Raw genomic sequence first — 23958 nt, forward strand, 5'->3', positions numbered from 1 at the left:
ATATGGCTACTTATCGTAATATTGTGGTGAGTTAGCAAATCCATTCACATACTGATATAATAATCAATTGCATTATTTTTAATCAATCAATATCTTGTTTCTTCTGATAGATTTGCACAGAACTTAGAAACATCTTTAAGCTTGCTAACCTAACAATGGAGCGAAACATCAGTCGGTATCAGAAATGTATATCGGTGTCTAACAAAGATTTAAATATCACGAAAATTTACTCGGAGCCGATATTCATAACATACCACAGATCCTTACTGCTTAAGCCCGACCGATAAAACGATTTTCTTAGGATATATGAGCTCGATTTATTCTTGTTGAAATTATTGAAAGTATCTTAAGTTTTGGAAATGTATTAATTTATATGCTGAGTCGGAGCTAATCATGCATGAAGTTCGTTTACTGTCAAATTATTTTCCATCTGTGAATTTCCACTTGAATCGTTCTGGTCTCAAATACCAAATATGTTCGTAATTACTGTCTACTGAGAAAGGAAGAATACATCGAATTTGTTAATTCTAATGTTTGTCTTGTCATTTCAAGCTACGAACAAATGCTTTTCTAATTCGAATACCTGGAAAGCGGGGATGCCAATATAAATAAGGTTTCATCCATATATGTCATTTATATCATTTATTAATTATTGTTCAAAGCGCTCTAATGTCAGCAAATAAGAAAGCACTGTTAGGTGAAAATTTTTTTTTGCTTGAATCGTTCTGGTCTCCAATTTCAGATAGTTTCGTTGAGTTTGCTTTTTGCTTAGATAGGAAAATTTTACCCAATCCGCTAAATTAAATGATTGTCTTGGTAGTGCAGTTACGAACAAAGGTTTGATTCGAATATGTATGAAATGACAGCGATTAAATAAGAGAGATCCATTCTTCTAGTATATATTTTTAATTATAACGTTTTAACGTCTGAGCATTCAGAAATGCACTGTTAGATAAAATTGCAACAAATACTGGAGTTGCAATTCCCTCTACTATTTGTTTTAATGGAATATAAGAATACGGTAGTCAACGTCATGCGGTCGTGTCTTGAATACCACCCTCCAAATATTTTAATGTCAACTGCCTGGAGCATATTACGGCAGGCAACTTTCGTTTCTGCGATAGGCAATGTTCGATCTTATGAACGCCATGTTGCAGGCAAATTCCATGTTTAAAGCAATTTGAAATGGAACAAATTTTACACTTAAAATTGTTTCTAATTTAAAATTTAACAATGATTGTAAATAAATCAATAAAAATTTTTGAACTGGAATGCTCGCTTATTGAAAGCCAATAAGAATGAGCTTTTTAATTTTTTAACAGTAAATAATGTGCACATTGTAATTATTAATGAAACATTTTTGAAACCTAACTAATAAAACAACGAAAATATGATCCCAATTACGTGGTTCATAGATATGATAAGATTCAGGATTCCGAACAGCTGAGTGGTGCAAGCAGAATGTAACAGGTTCTATTCGCCTGTTTCATCGTAATGCTGACGTTGAACGCTACAATTCCGAAGCACTAAGCGATCGAGATGCAGTGGACTGTGTGGCTGACGAGGTATACTCTGGATACAGGAACGCTTCGCAGTTGGCCAGCGCACGCACCAGAATGAATAAGATGAGTGTTGTGGAGACTGGGGGTTCGGGATACATATTGCGACTTGCCGTTGGAACGCCATACATGATCACTGTAAATGTTGATGTTGAGGATTGTATCGTAAATGGCGCTATCGGTGAACTACAATATGTGGAGCACACTGAAGACGATCTTCAGCAGCCAATCACCAAGCTTTGGATCAAATTTGAAAATGATTCTATAGGGAAGACATTGAGAGTCAAATCGAGGCCTCATGTGTGTTCTAAGCCTGGCGTACTTCAATCTAACTAGACTCCAATCAGCAAGCGATCGGCAAACATTTCGTTAGGCGCCAGCATTAAATGCAAGCGAATTCAATTCCCCGTGGTGAGCGCAAATGCTCTTACTGTACATAAATCTCAAGGTGGCACGTTTTCGGAAATTGTGTACGAATACGACAAGGGGCAAGAACAGCAGCTAGTGTATGTTGGGTTGTCCAGAGTAACAGCCATCGAAGGGCTTTATTTGACCAATGCCAAAGACATGTTTAAATTCTTCCACGAAAAAGGAACCGCTTCACCAAGAGCTCAGGAATTACGAACAGAACTGCAACGATTGTCCAACCACCAGTTGCGTACCATCGGGAAAGAGATTATCGACGCGATCCAGACTCATAACGTAGCTTGCAAAGTGATGAGTGTTAATGTGCAGAGTCTCAATGCACACTTATTAGATGTGACCTCTGACCAGGTACTGATCCGTGCAGATTTGCTAGCTCTCAGTGAAACATGGCTTGAAGATGACCCATTCGTTGAAATTGCTGGATTCAACTTGATTACTCAATCCAAACATGCTGCTGTCAGAGCCGGTGGCGTGGCGATTTACCAGCGCATGGAACTGTTGACTGCTACTGCACACACCATCGAAAAACTTAGTGAACACCACGACGAGCAACTATTGATTGCAGACCACTATGGTGATATATGTGTAGCTGAGATCACAATTAGTAACACCAGAGTATTACTTTTCTGTGTCACCAGGTACTTAGCTATAGTTATAATTGTTTACTTTCATTGGTTCATAAGGTATTTTCTTATTACTCGCAGATACCACGACCAAACAGAAGAAATTTTTCCTGACACGCAACCTTATGGTGTACTCTCGAACAGATATGCCCATAGCTGTCACTAGGGACTTCAATATCGACATCTCCAAACAGGAGAATATTGAGTTTGTTGACTTCATGCAAAAGTATCTTCATTTTCAGTTTCTGACCGTACTCAAGCAACAACATTAGGAGGCTCATGTTTAGATTTGACGTTTACAAGGAACCTCCGTTCCGAATGTATGAGGTACTGCTCGTATTTTTCATACCACAGGCCTATTCTATCTTTGCTTACAGTATGAATAAATATGTGGCAAGCATAATTATTTTCAAAGAAACATAAAATAAATTACCCAATGTCTCTTAAAAATGGTTATTTACACAGGATTTCAAAAAATTTTCAAACGTTTCAACCCGATTAGGCCATTGGAGACAAATAACATGAAAATACATCATCATTGCCCGGTAAGCTAGCAAGTACAATTGCATTACTTGCAACCACTTAACATCTTGTTACTTCTGGCATATTTATACAGAACTCAAACACCGTTAAACGTCTTAACTCGATGGAGCCATTGGAAGCAAAGAATATGGCTATATATCGTAATATTGTGGTGAGTTGGTAAATACATTTACATATTAATATAATTATCAATTGCATTACTATTAATCAATCAAAATCATGTTTCTTCTGATTTGCTTTGAACTCTGTCATGACCCGATTAGGCCGCTGAAGGCAAAGAACATGAAAACACATCGTCAGAACCCGGTAAGCTAGCAAGTACAATTGCATTACTTGCAACCAATTAACATCTTGTTATTTCTGGCAGATTTATACAGAACTCAAACACCGTTAACCGTCTTAACTCGATGGAGCTATTGGAGGCAAAGAATATGGCTACTTATCGTAATATTGTGGTGAGTTAGCAAATCCATTCACATACTGATATAATAATCAATTGCATTACTTTTAATCAAACAATATCTTGTTTCTTCTGATAGATTTGCACAGAACTTAGAAACATCTTACCCAATTCGCTAAATTAAATGATTGTCTTGGTAGTGCAGTTACGAACAAAGGTTTGATTCTAATATGTATGAAATGACAGCGATTAAATAAGAGAGATCCATTCTTCTAGTATATATTATTAATTATAACGTTTTAACGTCTGAGCATTCAGAAATGCACTGTTAGATAAAATTGCAACAAATACTGGAGTTGCAATTCCCTCTACTATTTGTTTTAATGGAATATAAGAATACGGTAGTCAACGTCATGCGGTCGTGTCTTGAATACCACCCTCCAACTATTTTAATGTCAACTGCCTGGAGCATATTACGGCAGGCAACTTTCTTTTCTGCAATAGGCAATGTTCGATCTTTTGAACGCCATGTTGCAGGCAAATTCCATGTTTAAAGCAATTTAAAATGGAACAAATTTTACACTTAAAATTGTTTCTAATTTAAAATTTAACAATGATTGTAAATAAATCAATAAAAATATTTGAACTGGAATGCTCGCTTATTGAAAGCCAATAAGAATGAGCTTTTTATTTTTTAACAGTAAATAATGTGCACATTGAAATTATTAATGAAACATTTTTGAAACCTAACTAATAAAACAACGAAAATATGATCCCAATTACGTGGTTCATAGATATGATAGGGTTCAGGGTTCCGGCGGTGGAGATGCTATTGTAATCCATCGCCGAATCAAACATCGTGTTCTTCCACATTTTGATACGAAAGTTGTTGAAACTTTGGGAATTAGAGTTCAAACTGAACTAGGGATTATATTTATTGCCGCAATATATTTACCAATCTAATGCACACGCGAGCACAAAAATTATTTTAAAGATGATTTACTCACCGGAAATCGTTCAAATTTTTTTATAATCGGCGATTTTAACGCTAAACATAGATGATGGAATAATTCTCAAAGTAATTCCAATACACATAGGGGTATTTTGATTGAAAAGTTGGAAAATATTATTTTCATGCACAATAACGCTGAAATTTTCATATTTAGCATTTTCTATGTCTTTAATATGAAAATTAAAGTGCCTACATCCTTCTTGAATAATTAAAAAAAAAATGTCCACATCTTGTAAATAATAGCACAGACTTACAGACAATCAAAGAATTGCGTAATAAACCTGTCTTCTATTTAAAAGCTGACAAGGGGAATAAAATTGTTATTTTGAACAAAAATGATTACGATCAACAAATGTTGGAGAAAATTAATAATGGCCCATACAGGCAACAGAGAGTCAACCCTCTTGCCGACAGGGTGAAAAATTTTGAAAAAAACTATCAAAGAATGCCAACCTACTTTTGGTGACGCTTTGAAAAATCTTCGTGTTTCGAACCCTTCTCTTCCTAGAAAAAAGGGTCTCCCTAAAGTACATAAACCTGGTAAGGAAATGAGAGAAATCTTTTCTGCGGTGGGGGCACCAACAGAAAAATTGGCAGAATGGATAGTCAAGGAATTTCAATCAATGCCGAACAAATTTCCTAGTCGATCTGTTAAGAGCACAGAAGATTTTGTTGAAAATTTAAAATCATCGGGGGGTATCAACTTTGGCGAGATAATGGTTTCTTTTGATGTCACAGCACTTTTTCCGAGTGTTCCAGTAAAAGAAGCTATAAATCTTTTGGATGATTGGCTTCCCTTCCAACGATGTGACAAGCCTTGGAAAACTAAAGTACGCAGTTACTTGAAGTTAACTCGACTTTGCATGGAAGACAATTATTTTTCATTTCGTGGGAAATTTTACAAACAAACAAAAGGAAGCACCGATGGGGAATCCGCTTCCACCTTTCTTATGTGAGCTTTTTATTGCACATTTGGAAAATAGACTAAATGAAAAAGACTGCTTACCAGATCGTTGGTGGAGGTATGTTGATGATATTTTTTGTATTTTACAACAGGGGGACTTGGAAAGTTTTTTAAGAATTTTGAATGGTATTCATAAATATATCCATCCATCATTCGTTGTTTTACTTTCGTCTTGATTAGACGCAAATTGTTTATCTCCGTTTGATTCGCAAAATAACAATACACGAGTTATTGTAAGGGTGTTTTTTTTCCGATTAGTTCTTGTGTGCGATAACAATAGCCTGCAATGTATCGGCAGAAACATCTTCTGCACACTGGTAGGGGCAGGCTACCCCGCCAGTGATCTGATACGCAGCTGATATATCAGCAAGAATAATTCTCCCGCACCGCTGTTACCCCGCTAGCAGCACGGACCATCATACGATCGAGCGAGTGGAAGTCAACTACAAGTGGCATCTACAAGGTCGAGTGTAAGATACGACCACTGTGTCACAACACGAAGCTGGATCGTCATTGTTTGTTCTGCGGTGTCTCCTAATCCAACTATCAGCCGTCGAACTATCAGGTGTCGATTAATCCAACTATCAGCCGTGAGGTCGTGACTTAGACTCGGTGAAGTATTCACTTCAGAATTTTTATCATTATTATTAATATTATTATTATTATTGTTATTATTATAATTATTATTATTATTATTGTTATTATTATTATTATTGTTATAATTATTATTATTATTATTACTATTATTACTATTGTTATTAGTATTAGTATTACTATCTTTTTTTTAAATTTTGATCCATTGTAGTTTGAAAAATTGTTTTAAAAATTTAATATCAACTACTTGATCCCCCCACCCCCCCACATTCGAATATTTATCGTTTGTGTGCGGTAGAGCGTAACGCTCCCGCAAAATGGACGACATGCAGGTGCAACTATTCCTGGATGTGGGAACAAATGGGGAAGAGATTGAGATCTCCCCCATCAATTCCCCTCTACCTTCCCCGCTACCTAGCCCCGTACCAAGGGTACCGGCAACACGGGTGAAAGCTTACCCAGATGCTTCGAAAGGTCCGTTCGTAGTTTACTTTAGGCCCATAAAGAAGCCTCTTAACATTATACAAATAGGCAAGGACCTGGCAAAACAGTTTTCGGCCGTAACCGAGATTACGAAGGTGAGGCCGAACAAACTGCGAGTTGTCGTAAGTAGCTTGAAGCAAACAAACGAAATTGCTAGCTACGAGCTTTTTACAAGGGAGTACCGCGTGTACATCCCTGCCAAGGACGTGGAGATCGACGGTGTGGTTACCGAAGGAAGCCTCACGGTCGATGACATTTTGCGTCACGGGGTTGGCTGCTTCAAGAACCCCCTGATTCAAGATGTAAAGATACTGGATGTCAAGCAATTGCATTCAGTATCCATCGAAGAAGGGAAGAAGAAATTCCTCCCTTCGGATTCCTTCCGTGTAACATTCGCCGGATCCGCACTGCCGAACTACATCTCTTTGGACAGGGTTCGTCTGCCTGTACGCCTGTTTGTACCGCGGGTCATGCATTGCCAAAACTGCAAACAGTTAGGTCATACAGCCACCTACTGCTGCAACAAGGCACGCTGCAGCAAGTGCGGAGGCAATCATGCTGAGACCGCTTGCAGTGAGGATACTGAAAAGTGTCTTTACTGCGGGGGAATTCGGCATGACCTTTCGGCGTGTCCCGCGTACAAACAGCGCGAGGAAAAAATTAAGCGTTCCCTTAAGGAACGATCAAAGCGCTCTTTTGCAGAAATGCTTAAGAGGGCTGAGCCACCCTCGACAGGAAACATCTTTTCCTTTTTGCCAACCGATGAGGGTACATCTGACGATCCCGTTGAAGGGTGTTCTTATGCCTTGCCAGAGGGATCTAGCAAGAGGAGAATGCTCAACTTTCCTAGTCTTTCTCGCAAAGGTCGTAAGATAACCCCTAGCGGAATGACCAATAAGACAACACAGAAAGGAAGCGGTGAAGAAAAACCGAAGCAAGTACCCCCCGGTTTTAATTTCAAATCAAACCAGGAGTACCCACCGCTTCCTGGGGCACCAAAAACCCCTCGTGCACCAATTTCTCGATCAGAAGACATAAAAGAAACAGGGTTCATAAAATTCTCTGATATTGTGGACTGGATATTTAAAACATTCAACATACCAGATCCCCTTCAAAACATTCTTCTTGCCCTTCTCCCTACAGTGAAAACCTATTTGAAGCAACTCACAGCAACTTGGCCCCTCATTTCAGCTATCGTATCTTTCGATGACTAATACGTCGAAAGAGGTTAGGAATTTTGTCACTGTGTTACAGTGGAACTGCAGAAGTATCATCCCCAAATTCGATTTATTTTCACATTTGATAAACACATACAATTGTGATGCGTTCGCGCTCTGTGAAACTTTTCTCAATTCAAATGACCAACTTAATTTCCACGATTTCAACATCATTCGTCGAGATCGAGACTCACACGGTGGAGAGGTACTTTTAGGGATCAAAAAGTGCCATTCTTTTTTCAGAATCGACCTCCCCTCGATCTCGAATATTGAAGTTGTTGCCATTCAAACGAATATGAAAGGAAAAGACCTTTGCCTTGTTTCGTTATATATTCCCCCATCCGCGCGGATTGAACAGAAGCAACTCCTTGATATAGCAGAATTGCTTCCCGCACCTTTTTTGATTTTGGGAGATTTTAACTCTCACTGTTCGCTATGGGGGTCGCTGTACGACGACAACCGATCTTCTTTAATCTGTAACTTGATCGACGACTTCAATATGACAGTTTTGAATACTGGGGAAGCGACACGCGTACCTAATCCTCCAGCACGTGAAAGCGTGCTTGACCTATCCCTCTGCTCGACATCACTAGCGTTAGATTGCCAGTGGAAAGTATTCAACGATCCCCGCGGTAGTGATCATCTTCCAATCGTTATATCAATTGCTAATGGTTCAACTCCTCCGAACCCAATCAATATTTCCTACGACCTTACACGTAATATTGATTGGAAGCGTTATGAGTCTATTATAGCGGAATCTATCGAGAATCACGAGGAACTTCCTCCGGAGGAAGAATACGCGTTCTTGGCTGGCTTGATAATCGACGCCGCGACTCAACCTCAGACGAAACCGATACCCGGGGTAACGATTAGACAGCGCCCTCCCAACAAATGGTGGGACAAACAGTGCTCTGAGCTGTACGTGCGAAGGTCCGCGGCGTATAAGGACTACCGGGAGTACGGCACTGTCAACCTGCTTCGAAAGTACGAGGCACTGGGCAGGCAGATGAAGAGCTTAGTAAAGGCGAAAAAACGCGGGTACTGGCGGCGGTTCGTAAACGCGTTGTCGAGGGAAACAGCGATGAGCACTCTTTGGGATACCGCCAGGCGCATGCGGAACCGTGACGTTTCGAATGAAAGCGAGGAGTATTCAGATGGCTGGATACTCGATTTTGCCAAAAAGGTCTGTCCGGACTCTGTACCGGAACAGAAAACCTTTCGCGACGCGTTTATAGTAACTACGGAAGAGCCTCCATTTTCGATGTTGGAATTTTCAATGGCTCTCCTGTCGTGCAACAATAAGGCTCCAGGGTTAGATAGAATAAAATTCAACCTGTTGAAGAATCTACCCGACTCTGCAAAAAGACGCTTGTTGGACTTGTTCAACAAGTTTCTTGAGCTAAATATTGTTCCGCATGACTGGAGGGAGGTAAAAGTCATTGCTATTCGGAAACCCGGGAAACCTGCCTCTGATCACAATTCATATAGGCCGATTGCGATGCTCTCTTGCCTCCGGAAATTAATGGAGAAAATGATCCTCTTACGGTTAGACAAATGGGTCGAAACAAACCGGTTACTTTCAGATACTCAATTTGGCTTTCGCCGGGACAAAGGGACGAACGATTGCCTAGCGTTGCTTTCTACTAAAATTCAACTAGCCTTTGCTCGAAAAGAGCAAATGGCTTCTGCGTTCATGGATATTAAGGGGGCTTTTGACTCTGTCTCTGTAGAAGTTTTAAGCGCGAAACTTCATTCGCAGGGACTTTCACCAAATTTGAATAACTTTTTGCTCAATTTGTTGTCAGAAAAGCATATGTATTTCTCACATGGCGATTCGACAACTTCCCGAATTAGTTACATGGGTCTTCCCCAGGGTTCATGTTTAAGTCCTCTCTTATATAATTTTCACGTCAATGACATCGATGAATGTCTTGCAAATTCATGCACGCTAAGGCAACTTGCAACATCGTTTTTGGAATCTCTCTTACCGGTTGCTAATTCGATGCACAGTTATGAACCCATTAGTAATTGAGAATTTCGAGAGGTTGGTCGACCTTCAATCTCAATCCAGATTTATGACTTTATATTTTGACTATATGGCTCAAGATATTAATCCTTCTTCATACGATTCCTCCAATGTCCTCTTTTAGATACTTCTAATAATGCTATATTCTTCGACACCACCATGAAACAAGACATTTCTGGTATCCCGGATCAATTGCGACCCCAGAAGATCCCTAAGATTTTTTCCAATAAGTTTAAACATGTTAGTTATGATAAAAGGTTTTACACTGACGGATTTAATCTAGATGAGTCCACTGGCTTCGGTGTTTTCCACGAAAATTTTACCGCCTCCTACAAACTCGATGTTCCTGCTTCCGTGTACGTCGCAGAGCTTGCTGCCATTCAGTACTCTTTTGGGATCATCGGAACCCTGCCCATAGACCACTACTTCATCTTCACAGACAGTCTCAGTGCCATTGAGGCTCTGCGATCGATGAAGACTGTGAAGCACACCCCGTATTTCCTGGGGAAAATACGGCGGTTTTTAAGTGCTTTAACAGATAAAAATTACCGGGTTACCTTAGCGTGGGTCCCTTCTCATTGTTCCATTCCGGGCAATGAAAAGGCTGACGCTTTAGCTAAGGTGGGTGCTATTGATGGCGATATTTATGTAAGACCAATTGCTTATGATGAATTTTATAGCATTTTGCGTCAGAGAACACTCAACAGTTGGCAATCATCATGAAACTCAGATGAACTGGGACGGTGGCTACATTCCATTTTTCCCAAGGTATCGACGAAAGCATGGTTCAAGGGGTTGGATGTAGGTCGGGACTTCATTCGCGTGATGTCCAGACTTATGTCCAATCACTATACGTTAAACACGCATCTCTTTCGTATAGGGCTTGTAGACAGTAATCACTGCGTTTGTGGCGATGGCTACCATGACATCGAGCATGTTGTTTGGTCGTGTACCGAATACTGTGGTGTTAGGTCTGAGCTTATAGATTCCCTTCGGGCCCGAGGAAAACAACCGAACGTACCCGTTAGAGACATTCTGGGAAGCGGTGATCTCCAGTACATGACACAGCTATACGGGTTTATAAAAAATGCTGGCATTAAAATTTGATTTCTTTCATCTATTTGCTAGAATACAATTTTTGTCACAAACTGAAAGAGAATGATACACCCGGTTGGAGACACTAAAACCAAGACTCGGCATCTATATGTTTACGCAGACACCTCAGACCAAAACTGCTCAAATAGAACATCACTGGTCAGCCACGTACAAATGAATACATTCTGTATAGTTAAAAACAAAATTGTAACACCCTTCCTCTCACCTTAAATCCCCACTAGCTCGTAGTCGGCCGCGGGAATAAAAAAAGGTCTCCCTCTTTTCCCTGCTAACTTAGAATTTAAAAAAAATGTACTTGGCTCAGTTAAACATAAATTGTATCGTGCCGTGTCAAATAAACTATTTAAAAACTAAAAATAAATATATCCAGTTCACTTTGGAAATTTCTTTGCCTCTCAGTAATGAAGGTAAGAAAAACGAAATGGAATATATTTTTGATATTGGTGAGCAGAATAGATATAATAGAAGAGCCATACAAGCCATTTATGATAAAAAAAACGAATCCAACGTCAATGACGTCAATTTTACACGTCAACTTCGTAAAAAATTTAGAAAATTTGGTATCGATATTATCTACAGTAGTAGAAATAATCAAATTGAAACAAGGTTGGGGTCTACTAAAAACACTACAGGCATACCTCGATTTTACGCACATGCTCGTTTTTGAAATGTGCGTAAAATCGAATTGTACGTAAAATCGAAGCAAGATTTTTAATATTTTTTATAACTCAAAATTGATTTCCGTAATTTGAAATTTGCAAACAAACATGTAAGGGTTCATCTAATTATTACGTAACGCACGAACGAAAGGTGAACGGTTTGGAAAGTCTTACCACCCATACAAAAAAATTTCAAAGTCCTAAGGGGCCATCCACATACCACGTGGACAGCTTTGGGGGGGGGGGGGGTTGGCCAATGTCCACGGTCCATACAATTTTTTTAGAATTTATATGGACAGTTGTCCACGTCTATCCACGTGGTATGTGGATGGCCCCTAAAAAGAATTGCATTATTTGTGTTACCTAATTATTAGACGTTCTCTAATCCATCATGCACAGTAGTGAAATCACCTCGATTATTTAAAAAATGCTCCTTCAGCTGCACAAAGTAGTTCCACAAAAAATGTCCCAGTTTTAATATTTTTATTGTCATTTTTGATTTGGCTGAAACTTTGCATAGACGTTTCTATGGGCCAAAGATGCCATTTTGTGCTATTGGTATTTTTTTAGGAACACGACTTATTTTGTAGAAGCTATTTAAAAATGCTGTTATGGGAAGGTATTGATTATTACTAATATTTCGAGTGCCAAAACAGTTTGTTTGATCAGTGTGACGTCTTCAACAACGTTGTAGATAAAAGTTTTGTCTTCTAAAATATAATATTTTTTCGAAAATAAATTGAAAAAAATGAAAATTATTATCTAAAAAGCTCATTTTCAGAAATCTAACTATTTTTCTTAAAAATTACAAAAGATTACCTAGAATTTTTTTTTAATTTCTCTATGATTGGACAGTTTCAATGTTTAGGTAAACTTTTGCAGTTTTTATGAAAAAAAAATTTTTTTTAAATGATCTATTTTAGATAAACAATATTTAATACAATAATTTTCTTATGACTTTAAAAAAAAAAAAAATATTTTTGACTGTATATTTTTATTTTGGAAAGACAAAATTATTAATTACTTCTTTGTTGAAGACGTCACACCGATAGAAGACATCGGTTTTGGACTGAAAATAATTGTGATCATCAATACTTTCCCAAAATAACATTTTAAATAGCATCTCAAAAATGAGTCATGTTGTCCAAATTTGTTTCAATTATTTATTGATGTATTTTATTCGAACTTTTCTGACTCATCGTATTCATTATGCACTTCTAAAAAGTGCCTTCCCTGTTTTGGTGTTACACAGTTTATCAATGACTCTCAGTTTTTGAACGACATGAAATAAAACAATTTCTAATTTCCATTAGGTGCTACAGGGTGGCAACTCTACCGGGAAAAGCGGGGAAAAGCCGGAAATTTCAAATCACCGGGAAAAAAATACGGGAAAGCCGGAAAATAAGCTTCACGCCTGGAAAATCATCTTCCTTCATGTCCGCCGTTTTATTTGTTCAACAGTTTCTGAGGAAATGTCAACATGAAAACCTGTTTTTTCGCACGATGACCTAACTGGCATGATTCTGCCGGTTAGGGGAAAGCTGGTTAATGGTTTTAGCCAAAGTCGACAGCGGCTTCGCAACCAGATCTGCGTCAAATAGATTCAGGCTTGGTCAGGTGGATAAATTTACTGCTCCGTAACATATATTGTCAGATTTTTAGAGAAGTCAAAAAGTAATCAGCGCACAATGGTCGGAAAATTGAAATTTCCGGCCAAAATTAATTTTTTGTGCCAAATTGTTGGTTTTCCACTGCAGATGATTATGACATATAAGAAAAGTTTTGTACTGGCAAGGGGCTGTCTACAAACCACGTAAACTGAGGAAAATGTCTTGTGTTTTCGAATAAACGTAAATAACTCGTTAGTGGAACGAGACAAACGATTACTGTTTTCAGCAAAGATGCACATAATAGTAAAACGCTTCTTATGGCTTTGAGAGTTAGTTCGCGATTTCTAACTTTTGATAGGAAGATGCACATAATAGTAAAACGCTTCTTATGGCTTTGAGAGTTAGTTCGCAATTTCTAACCTTTGATAGGAACATCCAAGAGATATGGTTTCTTCAGCAAAGTTGTAAAGCTATTCAATTCAAACAACTGTACTGACGACACGACTAAGCAAATCTCGATTGTAGAACCAGCAAATGCTGATACAGTTTTCTATGGTCTTGTTTGTAAATTGTTTCAAAACGGTGCTTGATTAATTCAATGCAATCATTTATAACATTTTCTGTTCTAGGTTGTATGAACAAACTCACTAAATTGATCTTATTAAGTTACTCGTAAGACATTGCTCGCTTCTTCGTAAAACGCTTGAATAAAACTTCAGAACTGTAAAGCACACATAAAACTTTGTTTCGCCACATACACAAGCAATCAGACCGACTCAAAGGAATGAACTAGAATCAGTCAGCCATAAAAGACATATGAGCCGCATGATTCAAAAGCATAACAATAGGTGTGAGATTGCGGGTTTACGCGTGGGAGTAGTTGTGAGATTGACGGTTAACTCAATGGAATTTTGTGAATGAAAAACCTGACGGCAATGTTAAGAAGTTCGACCATGAGAACCTCCATTTGTTTATGCTGTATGCCGACATATCCGGTACACAGCTTCTACTTCGACTCTAACCGACGAGTAAATGCAAGCTCGAACCATTTGTTTAACTCTGGCAGTGATATTTGTGTTTGGTGAGAGAAGTTTGCGTGTGGTGTTTCATGGCCGTGTTTTCATAAAACAAATCTTTTTAGGGGATAATAATTCATTTTTTTATTCTGTTTAGCATGATTTCACATGAATAATCGCTAAATCCCTTAGCGATGTTGTAATGGGTTAACAAAATAAATTTCAGGAAAAAAACTTTGGGTTGATAAAAACAATCGTTTGAAAATAATAAAGATACACGCGAAAATCAATTTATTGCTAATATTAAACTTCTTTTTTATCAAACAAAATGAAAAAAAAAAAATTTTTTTTACTCAAGTGTGTACAACTGAATAATCATACTAATTTTAAGTTTTTCCAGTATGTTTTTGAACCTAATTGCTATAACATACGTTGATAAGTCTCCATAAAACTCCAAAAAATCTCATAAAAAATAAAAAATTTAGAATTATCTTTTTCTACAAAAACGCAAATTTTACTAAAACTTTTAACATATGTTTTAAACAACGTAGAATATATATAAGCCAATTAATCTAATCATTTCACGTTTTTTAGTGTGTTTTGAACCAAATTGCTGTAATATACGAAAAACTTTGTTGATAAATCACCCAAAAATTCAAAAATTGCAAAAAATTGAAAATTTTTAATCATCTTTTTCTACCAAAACGCAAATTTTCCGCAAACTTTTAACACATATTCTTGAAGGGCACAAGTAGGGCTCTCAGACACACTATCAGGTGCTGTGCTTACATTTAATGTTTTTGATGGTCAAAATTAGGAAAATTACGCGTATTTTCAATGTGGCCTGCGACTGACTCTGTAGGGTCCATTACCCATTACCCATCCTGTTTTAGGAAACTAATTTCATAAGCTTTCAATCGTTTGTGAACATATCATGATAGCTTTAGTAGGTTTTTAAATACCGTCTGCCGGGGTGAGATTAGGCCACGGGGGTGAGATTGAGCCAAAACGGGAAATGTTTGTATGTTAAATTACTTGCGATTTCCAAAACCTAATACCTCAAATTCAATACTTTATGAAACATGACATATTTATTCACAACTTAAAATGGAATATAGATAATATCAGTGAACTGTTTCGCTTCAAGAATGTTTCAAAGTACAGGGTGAAAAACATGCGCAAATAACGTTATCCAAAAATGTCCCAGGAAAACCAACCCGACCAAGAAACTACATCAACTTACTGCTCAGTTGGTACGTTAGGATGTCTCCAATGTGTTGAGGAAATATTATGCATTGAATCTGTGCCGGCTCAGAAAATAATGTTTCTCCAAACTGTACACTTTTCGAGCCCTTTTGGGGTGAGATTGTGCCAAGCTATATTGAACGGCACAGTGTGTGGAATTCACATTCACGACAAAATTATATCAGTATACACCAAAACACTTGCATTGTTTACATTTGGTATGTTTTTTTTCCCCACAGCATAAGGTATGTTGTCTAACTATGGTATTCTTTGAAATAATGACTAAAAGCTTGAGAAGCTAACTGATGTTGGAAATTTTCAATGATTGATATTACTTATGGAATGTAACAAAACTTTGTACACCAATTCTATATAAACAGATGACTTTAAAGCGAAGAAGGAGGGTTGTGGGTACGTTTCCAGAGGTTTTGAGATCTCCAATGGAATATACAGTTGTCAATGACACATAATAATTGAAACCAAAAGTCTTCTCAAACTTCATGCCCTAACGTTTTCCCTTTTTAGGCTACCTGGAGACGCCACTATGTGTATAGAGACTGTCTATAAGCCACGTTCTCATAACTAATTACTCTATGTATCAATTTGATCCAGCCATACATTTTTTTATAATTCATATGAAACATAATTCCTGATCAACCCCCTAAAGCCTCTTAATAGTCCACGTTGTTTATGGTCTTCCCTATACTTACTGTTTTATCATGTTAGTTATGTGGATTGTTCGTAGACACACTACTGTTCATTTAACAGGTATTAAATTCAACTTTTTGTTTTTGGCACAATCTCACCTCATAGAAGGGGTGCGATTGAGCCAAAGTTCATGTATTTTTAGTAAAATTATAGTTTATTGTAACTTAACCATATTTGTTGTAGTTGTTAACAAAACATTCTAGCAGCATTGGTGTATTTTGGATCGAATTCTTTGCTTAGATGTGTGCGTTACAAGCTTGAGAACAAAAAAGCATCATATTTTGGCACAATCTCACCCCGGATGACGGTATTCCAAAATATTCAGAAAAACTATTTTTCTCCGTTTCTGAAATAGGTAACTTTGAAGGGATTTTTCAACATGAACCGTTTTTTCTATCAAGATTTCATTCAAAAATTATGAAAATATAGATAAAATACTACAAAATCATGTGCTCAAAACATCCTGAATATGAAATTCGCATTTTGGTAATTTTGGCCACTCTTTTATATAGGGACCGTCTTATGTGCAGCGTCGTGGGGGGCGTATTGAGACTTCTTGTGAATAGTGTTCGACATCGCCTCGGGTAGAATCCGGTTAAAAGTCAGATAGGACCGGAAACTTCGATTCTCGATTTTATTACGAACCGGACCGGAACGGATCTACCCGGTTTGTACTTCCCGATGTTTGATATGATTTTAATCACAAGCAGCACGTTTATATTGCGGATCATTTTAATTGCATTTGCAAGTTACATACTTTAAAGAGAATGTATATGAATATTTTTAACAAACTGTGTTCGTCTGTCATGTTGCGGAAACTAGGTCAATATCTGCTGAAAGTTCGTTAATAATATAAACAATCAAGACTGTTATTTTCAACATTCTCCACATTGAGTGTTTCGCAAAAACAAATAGTTTTTTTTTTATTCTGTGTTCGACCTTTTGACTACTGGATTTTGTTGGGGAAAGACGTCACCTTGAGGAGCTATTTGTTAAAAATTTTTTCTATATCAAAAACAAACAGTAGCTAATAATATTTTTTTCAAATTGTTTATTTAGAGTGTCAATTTTATTTTACGGAGCATGATAAAATTTTTATATACATTCCATTGGCCCCAGCTCGAAAATTTTGTAAGTCTCAGGATCGAAGTTTTTCGAAAAAAAAATTGTTTTGAAAGAACAGATCTCAACGTTTCATGCATTTTGCAAGATGCATCTTGACAGTGTTATGAGCATGAGCATGAGCATGATTGACCGCCCGCGGTTGCTACTCCGTTATTGCCAGATCAGCTGTAATTACACAAAGAACCAACAGATGATGTTTGGGACCAACATGCATCCTCAATGTGTAAAAACAGGTGACCTAAATCTTTATATTAGGCAATACCAGCGCCGGCCGCATCCGAATGCAGGTCAAAGAAGGAGTTTGTATAGGAATATGTTGACGTGATACTCGCTTTATTGGAAGCCGAGAACACCTCTGCACTTCCACGAGAAATCACTGGGATGTTGGATAAAGGGGAAGGTATACAGCAGGGTTCGTTTTGGTAAACGATGCGCTAATGCGCTAATGTCGGGTTCTTCAGAGCAAGTGCCGCGTCTACAAGTTTATTACATCCGCCACGATATTCATAATGTGATTCGAACTTATTTAGTTTGACAATGTAACACCGCAACAATAAAACGTACGCGCAACTAATAAACGCACAGGATTTTTGACTAAACCGAGACAACTTAAAATTACCGTATATCTTCTCGTAAGGTGATGCTCTTTATACCTAAAACTATTGCGCGTTGTTGATCCATCTGTAGATAATACGACCTCATGGAAGGTACCGACGCGGGGGTTGAAGTGATATTTATCGACTGAACGAAATCGTCTTCGATTTCCGATGTAATAATTTAGATGCAACGCGCGAGCATTCTCCGACTTAACGTTGATGAAGATGAGAAAGATATGATGAAATATCTGGGTTCACTTCGCGAAATCACGACACGCCGGAAGTCCATATATCAGCAAAACTCGCCCGGGCTGAATACGCGTTTACACCGAAGCGTTACGAACAACCGCTTTAATCCCCCCGGCCGACACATACGCGCAGGAACTCGGCGTTTACGTCGATTATCTCTGAACAATGTACGCCTGATACTCCTAATAAATATGAAAATTGGCAATGTTCCATGCATCCAAAGCCTCAACAATTCAATAAAAGCAAATATACATATATGCCTGAATATATTTTTGCAAGATGCATCTTGACAGTGTTATGTGCATTTTTTCATTGGTCACTCTGAGGCTCTTCTTCCCGAAGTCCGCTTGAAAATTTGCCTGAGGACATTTTTCGAAAAGACAAAACCTCAATGCCCTAACTCTTAAATTTATCCCATGCAGTTTATTGGTATCCTGATACAGAAGCACTGCAAGCTCGAGAGTAGCTTGACAGAGAAAGAAGCAGAAGAAAGCAAGAAAGTGCGAAAAGGCGATTGTCAACGATTTGGAGATAAAGAGGGTGAAAATTATGCAGCAGATCACTATGAAGGTACTTGTTTACGTCGATGATCAGCTAAAAAAGATGAATGAAAAATGTTTTTCATAGTTTTGTAACACTATTTTTTGCAAGGCATAAATAAGCATGTGAAAATTGATTTTTTTCTCATATGTTTTAAAAATGAAACACCGGGAAATTTTATAAAATATCATCGTAAAAACCGGGAAAATACCGGGAAATCGAAAATTGATATTGAGTGGCCACCCTGGTGCCATATCCCACGTGGACATATTTTGGCTAAATTCAGACTCTCTCTCTCTCCGTGGTAAAACGATAAAAGAAATACCTGAAAAATTATACGGACCGTGATCACTTTCCTACCTTCCACCTCCAATTTAAGCTAAAACGTGGTATATGGATAACCCCTTATGCTGGAACGATGTCTAATGTATATATTACCTGCAATGTGTGCAATTAAAATAAAAAAACATTTGACTTAAAAATGTGTTTGAAAAGAGTGTGCATAAAATCGAGGTAAAATGTGCGTAAAATCGAGGGTACGTATAATCGAGGGTGGGTATAATCGAGGTATAGCTGTATTGACAAATTGCATAGGGCGGGTGTTTATAAAGTTGCATGTCCACATTGTGATAAGGTGTACATTGGAAAAAACTAATAGAAATTAAGACATCCGGTTTAAGGAACATACTTCAGGGGCCGTTCTTAAACCACGTGGTCATATTTTGGTCACTTTTTATACCCCCCGTACCCTCCCGTGGTCTTTCGTGGTCTTTTGGCAACCCCCCCCCTCCTCGCGACTTTAACCACGTGGTCTTTTCAAGTCAAGTGCCAAAAATTCGCTTTAATTTTTACATTTTTATTATTAAACTTTCAGTACATTCCATATTTCTAAAATGCAAAAGCTTCATTCTTGACTTGGTGGCAACAATAAATTATAAGTCAGGAAAAAAGACCACGTGGCCATTTCGTAAGCACCCCCACCCCCGTGCGTGGTCTTTCGTGGTCTTTTGACAAACCCCTCCGTCCCCCTCTTTATGATCACGTGGTTTAGGAACGGCCCCTTCAGAACTTATAAAGGCTAAAAAAACTCAGTAAAAGGAATAACTCACCATTTCAGATCCAAAATAGCCGAACATATTTTTCATGAAGATCACGCTATGACAATATTAGTCTAGTTCGATCAGTAACATCCCCTTGGAAATTAGATGTCGCAGAAAGTTTAGAAATTTTCGAACAAAACCCAGCTACCCTCGTTAACAGAGATCAGGGTAATCATTTCTCTTGGCTATTTTCTCCACAGTCCAAATAAGCCCTGACGAAGACGGTAAGTAAGCGTTGAAATACGTATATGCAGGTGATAAGTGAAAAGTGATAGAATTAAATAGTGAAAGTGGATAAAAAGTATAATTTGTAGTGTAAATATTCTATCAAGACGCTCGATCAGAAGTTAATAAATTTTAAATGAATGTGTTGTGTAGTTATTTTTTCCCCCATAATTGTTCATAGTTACAAACATCATGGATCAACAAACGTCATGGACCAGACAAACTTGTAGACAAACTAATTCTAAGTAACTTTGTAAAAAAACTTTTTTGTAGACATTAAATTTGGTTTCCAAAAACAGTCTTGTCGCTCTATTTTTTCAATTCAAATTTCAAAACAAAGTTTTCTTCGGTAACTTTAATCAAGAATACGCCAATTTTGACGAAAAAACATTGTCGATATATTGTACAGATGAAGAGTTTTCACTTTTTCTATTAGGCCCTTTTGATATATTGAGTCTCCGTTTAGGGCAAACATAAATAATATTTTTTGGTATCATTTGAAAGAACAAATATTGTGTAAATATTGTGAAGAAATACCAAAAGTTGCTTAAAATTAGTTAATCTACAACTGTGCCGATGAATGTAAACATTTATTTCTGCAAATAAAAAAATTAGTTTTTTTATTTAGTCGATTTCAGGACCACCCTTATTTTCATTTGCACTTAAAAAATAGACTAAATATAAGAAACAAATTCTTAGAAAAAAATTTTACTCTAAAACCACATAATCGCATCGAAAAACTCATGTCCGCCTACATTGCCTTACTGTACCACTGTGCATTGTTGTTGAATTTCTGTGAGCGTTTGACCGACATTCTCACACACGAAACTGAATTTACTCAATTTTAGATTTAGTTGACTCAATTTCATACTTTCACAGAAAAAAATATGTCGCAGTTTTCGTGCTTATATTGTTTGTATGTAAAACCTGGGAGGGAGAAACGGATACGAAGCTGTGTGAGTGTCAAAATGAACCAGAATGAGCTGTCATTGACTGTCAATTTGAACCAAGGAAAAATAAGCATTTTTTTGCGATGAGTATTGTTATAACTGAAAGGTATCGCGTTGCTCGAAAAAATATTCATCGCAAATAGTTTTTGTATTCATTGTCGTTTTACAAAAAAAATTGGTTTGTTTTTACGTGAAATAATAAATTTCATAAGCTTTAAGTGATAATCATGCTAGCGTACTTCGATTATCAAACTTGCGCTTTTCATGATTTAAGGCTTTGGTTACAATTTCGAACACACTTCATCACGGTCAAACTCGAAACTTTGAAAAAACTTTTATACAATGGCTTTTAAGTTTTACGCAATTGAAGGAAACACATACTCTAAAAATTAGTCTGTAATATTTGCACATTCAGTATTCCTTCGTTTGAGTCATGCATGCGTTACAGCAAGAAGATAGTTACACGCTATCAGAAAACGACGCATGTGCGTGTTCTCTGTTTTGAGTGTAGTATTCGTTTCTCCCTCCCAGTGTAAAACTAACGCCATTCCGGGAGTTAAATATTGATAATATAATAGATGTAGCTTATCGAGGCACGAAGAAGAAATATTCAAATAATCAGGTCACGACGTGTAAATGGTGAACTAATCCCAAGTTGCCATATACGTGGTTCCCTGTGTAACTTCACTAGCTCAGATCCATCACGGAAAGCAACTACGAAATGTGCGGCCGTCAACCTCAAGCTCAATAATCAGGTCACGAAGTGTACAAATAAATGAATGTTTCAATATCTCGTGGAAAAGATAAAAGGAAAAACCGCACAATGGTTGTCAATAGTCGTATATGGCTGTTGTGCAACTTTTAGCTTAGATAACACTTGAATGTTCTATCAATTTAGCAATTTAAGTATCGATACATAAATTGTTGTAATTGGTTTAAAAGCTTTATTATATTATATATAAAAGATATTCAACAAAACAAACATAATTAGTGATACCAACTGTTATGCAAAAACTATTATTTAATGTTTAGTTTTCTTCGTTTTGAAAGTATTTTTTTGTTTTTTTTATGCCTCCAAATTTTTCGCTCTCGAGTTCTAATCTTCGTATTCATCACTTGCAGCTTTGCTTTAACCAGCATATTTATGTATTTACCAGCTGACCTGGTAAACTTCGTCCCACCTATTTTTGTGTTTAATTTAATAATTTTCAACATTCCAAATTCATTGATTTCTTGCGATTTGTTTATATCGTTTGAAATTATTGGTTCTATCGGAAACACTTATCTTGGGTAGTATTCAGTTATTTTCGTTGTTTTCCAGAAACTGAAAGTGGTTATCTTCGAATTCAAGATGGTGTCCAGGGTCAATGCTTGGCTTCTATACATTATTTCGATTACAGAAATATTCATATGCAGTAGTATTCGGCTGTTCCCAGAAGTTGCCATCTCACAATTCAAAATGGTGTCCGAGGTCAATTTTTAGCTCCATGCATCATTCTGGTTAAATAAACACTCATATTGGGTGGTATTTGGTCACTTTAGGCTATTTTCCAGAAACCGAAAGTCACCACCCTGGATTTTAAAATGGCATTTGGAGACAATTTCTGGCCCCTGAGCGTCATTCTGGTTGAAGAAACACCCATAATAGGTGTTATTTAGTCATTTTCGGCTGTTTTCCAGAAACCGGAAGTCACCATCTTAGAATTCAAAATGGTGTCTGTGGTCGATTCTAGCTCCTGTGTATCATTCTGGTATCGAAGCATCTCATATTGGATGGAAATCGGCCGATTGGAGAAACACCCATATTGGGTGGTATTTGGTCATTTTCGGCAGTTTCCCATTCACCGGAAGTCGTCATCTTACAATTCATAATGTTGTCTGAGGTCGATTTGTAGCTTCAGTGCATCATAACAATCCTGGAAATACCCATGATGAGTGTTATTTGGTCTTTTGCCACTGTTGTTTAGGAACCGTAAGTCGCCATATTGGATTTCAAAATGGCATTTGGAGACAATTTCTGGCCTCTGAGCATTATTCTGGTTAGAGAAACACTCATATTTGGTTGTTTTTGGGTCATTTTCGGCAGTTTTTCAGTCACCAAAAGTCGCCATTTTACAACTCAAAATGTTGTCTGAGGTCGATTTGTGGTTTCAGTGCATCATCACGGTTTCAGAAATGCCCACATTGGGTGGTATTTGGTCATATCTCGCTGTTTTACAGACACCGGAGTCGCCATCTTGGATTTCAAAATGGTATTCAGAGACAATTTCTGGCCTCTGAGCGTCATTCTGGTTAAAGAAACATCCATATTAGGTGGTATTTGGTCATTTTCGTCTCTTTTCCAGTCATTGGAAGTCGCCATCTTACAATTCAAAATGTTGTCTGAGGTCGATTTGTGGCTTCAGTGCATCATAATAATCGCGGAAATACCCATATTTGGTCATTTGCCGCTGTTTTTCAGAAACCGGAAGTCGCCATCTTGGATTTCAGTATAGCATTTGGAGACAACTTCTGGCCTCTTAGCGTCATTCTGGTTAAAAAAACACCCATATTAGGTGCTATTTGGTCATTTTCGGCAGTTTTCCAGTCACCGGAAGTCGCCATTTTACAACTCAAAATGTTGTCGGAGGTCGACAAACGTACAAACCGAGGAACACCACCCATGGATTGCCTCATACATAGGCGAGCTTTATTATTATAAAATAATCGGCCGAGTCCACTTCACAATAAAATGTTAATTTTCCGGCAAGAAGATCGTAGGGTGCTCATGTTACTTCAACAGAGGAAGCAAATGTAGACAATCCTTGAGGTAGAACTTCTCGTTTACAGTCTCGGTAATTACGAACGGCGCCGCATGAGCAGATCGCTAACCAAATCATGTAATTTGTGCAAACTTTGAAAGTGTCTGCTTCCTTACTTCCTCGAACCTCCTTCCTTACTTCCTCGAATGTCGAACGTGCCCCGAAAGCTAC

At 37.6% G+C, this 23958-nt stretch overlaps 1 protein-coding gene across 1 annotated transcript in view; it reads right to left on the reverse strand.

Annotated features, from left to right (window-relative positions):
* Positions 1-23958, reverse strand: part of LOC129723908 (translation initiation factor eIF-2B subunit gamma) — a 184763-nt gene that overhangs the window by 65287 nt on the left and 95518 nt on the right. The window lies entirely within an intron of this gene.

The sequence above is a fragment of the Wyeomyia smithii genome, chromosome 2 (assembly GCF_029784165.1).
Source record: "Wyeomyia smithii strain HCP4-BCI-WySm-NY-G18 chromosome 2, ASM2978416v1, whole genome shotgun sequence".
NCBI classification, from domain to species: domain Eukaryota; kingdom Metazoa; phylum Arthropoda; class Insecta; order Diptera; family Culicidae; genus Wyeomyia; species Wyeomyia smithii.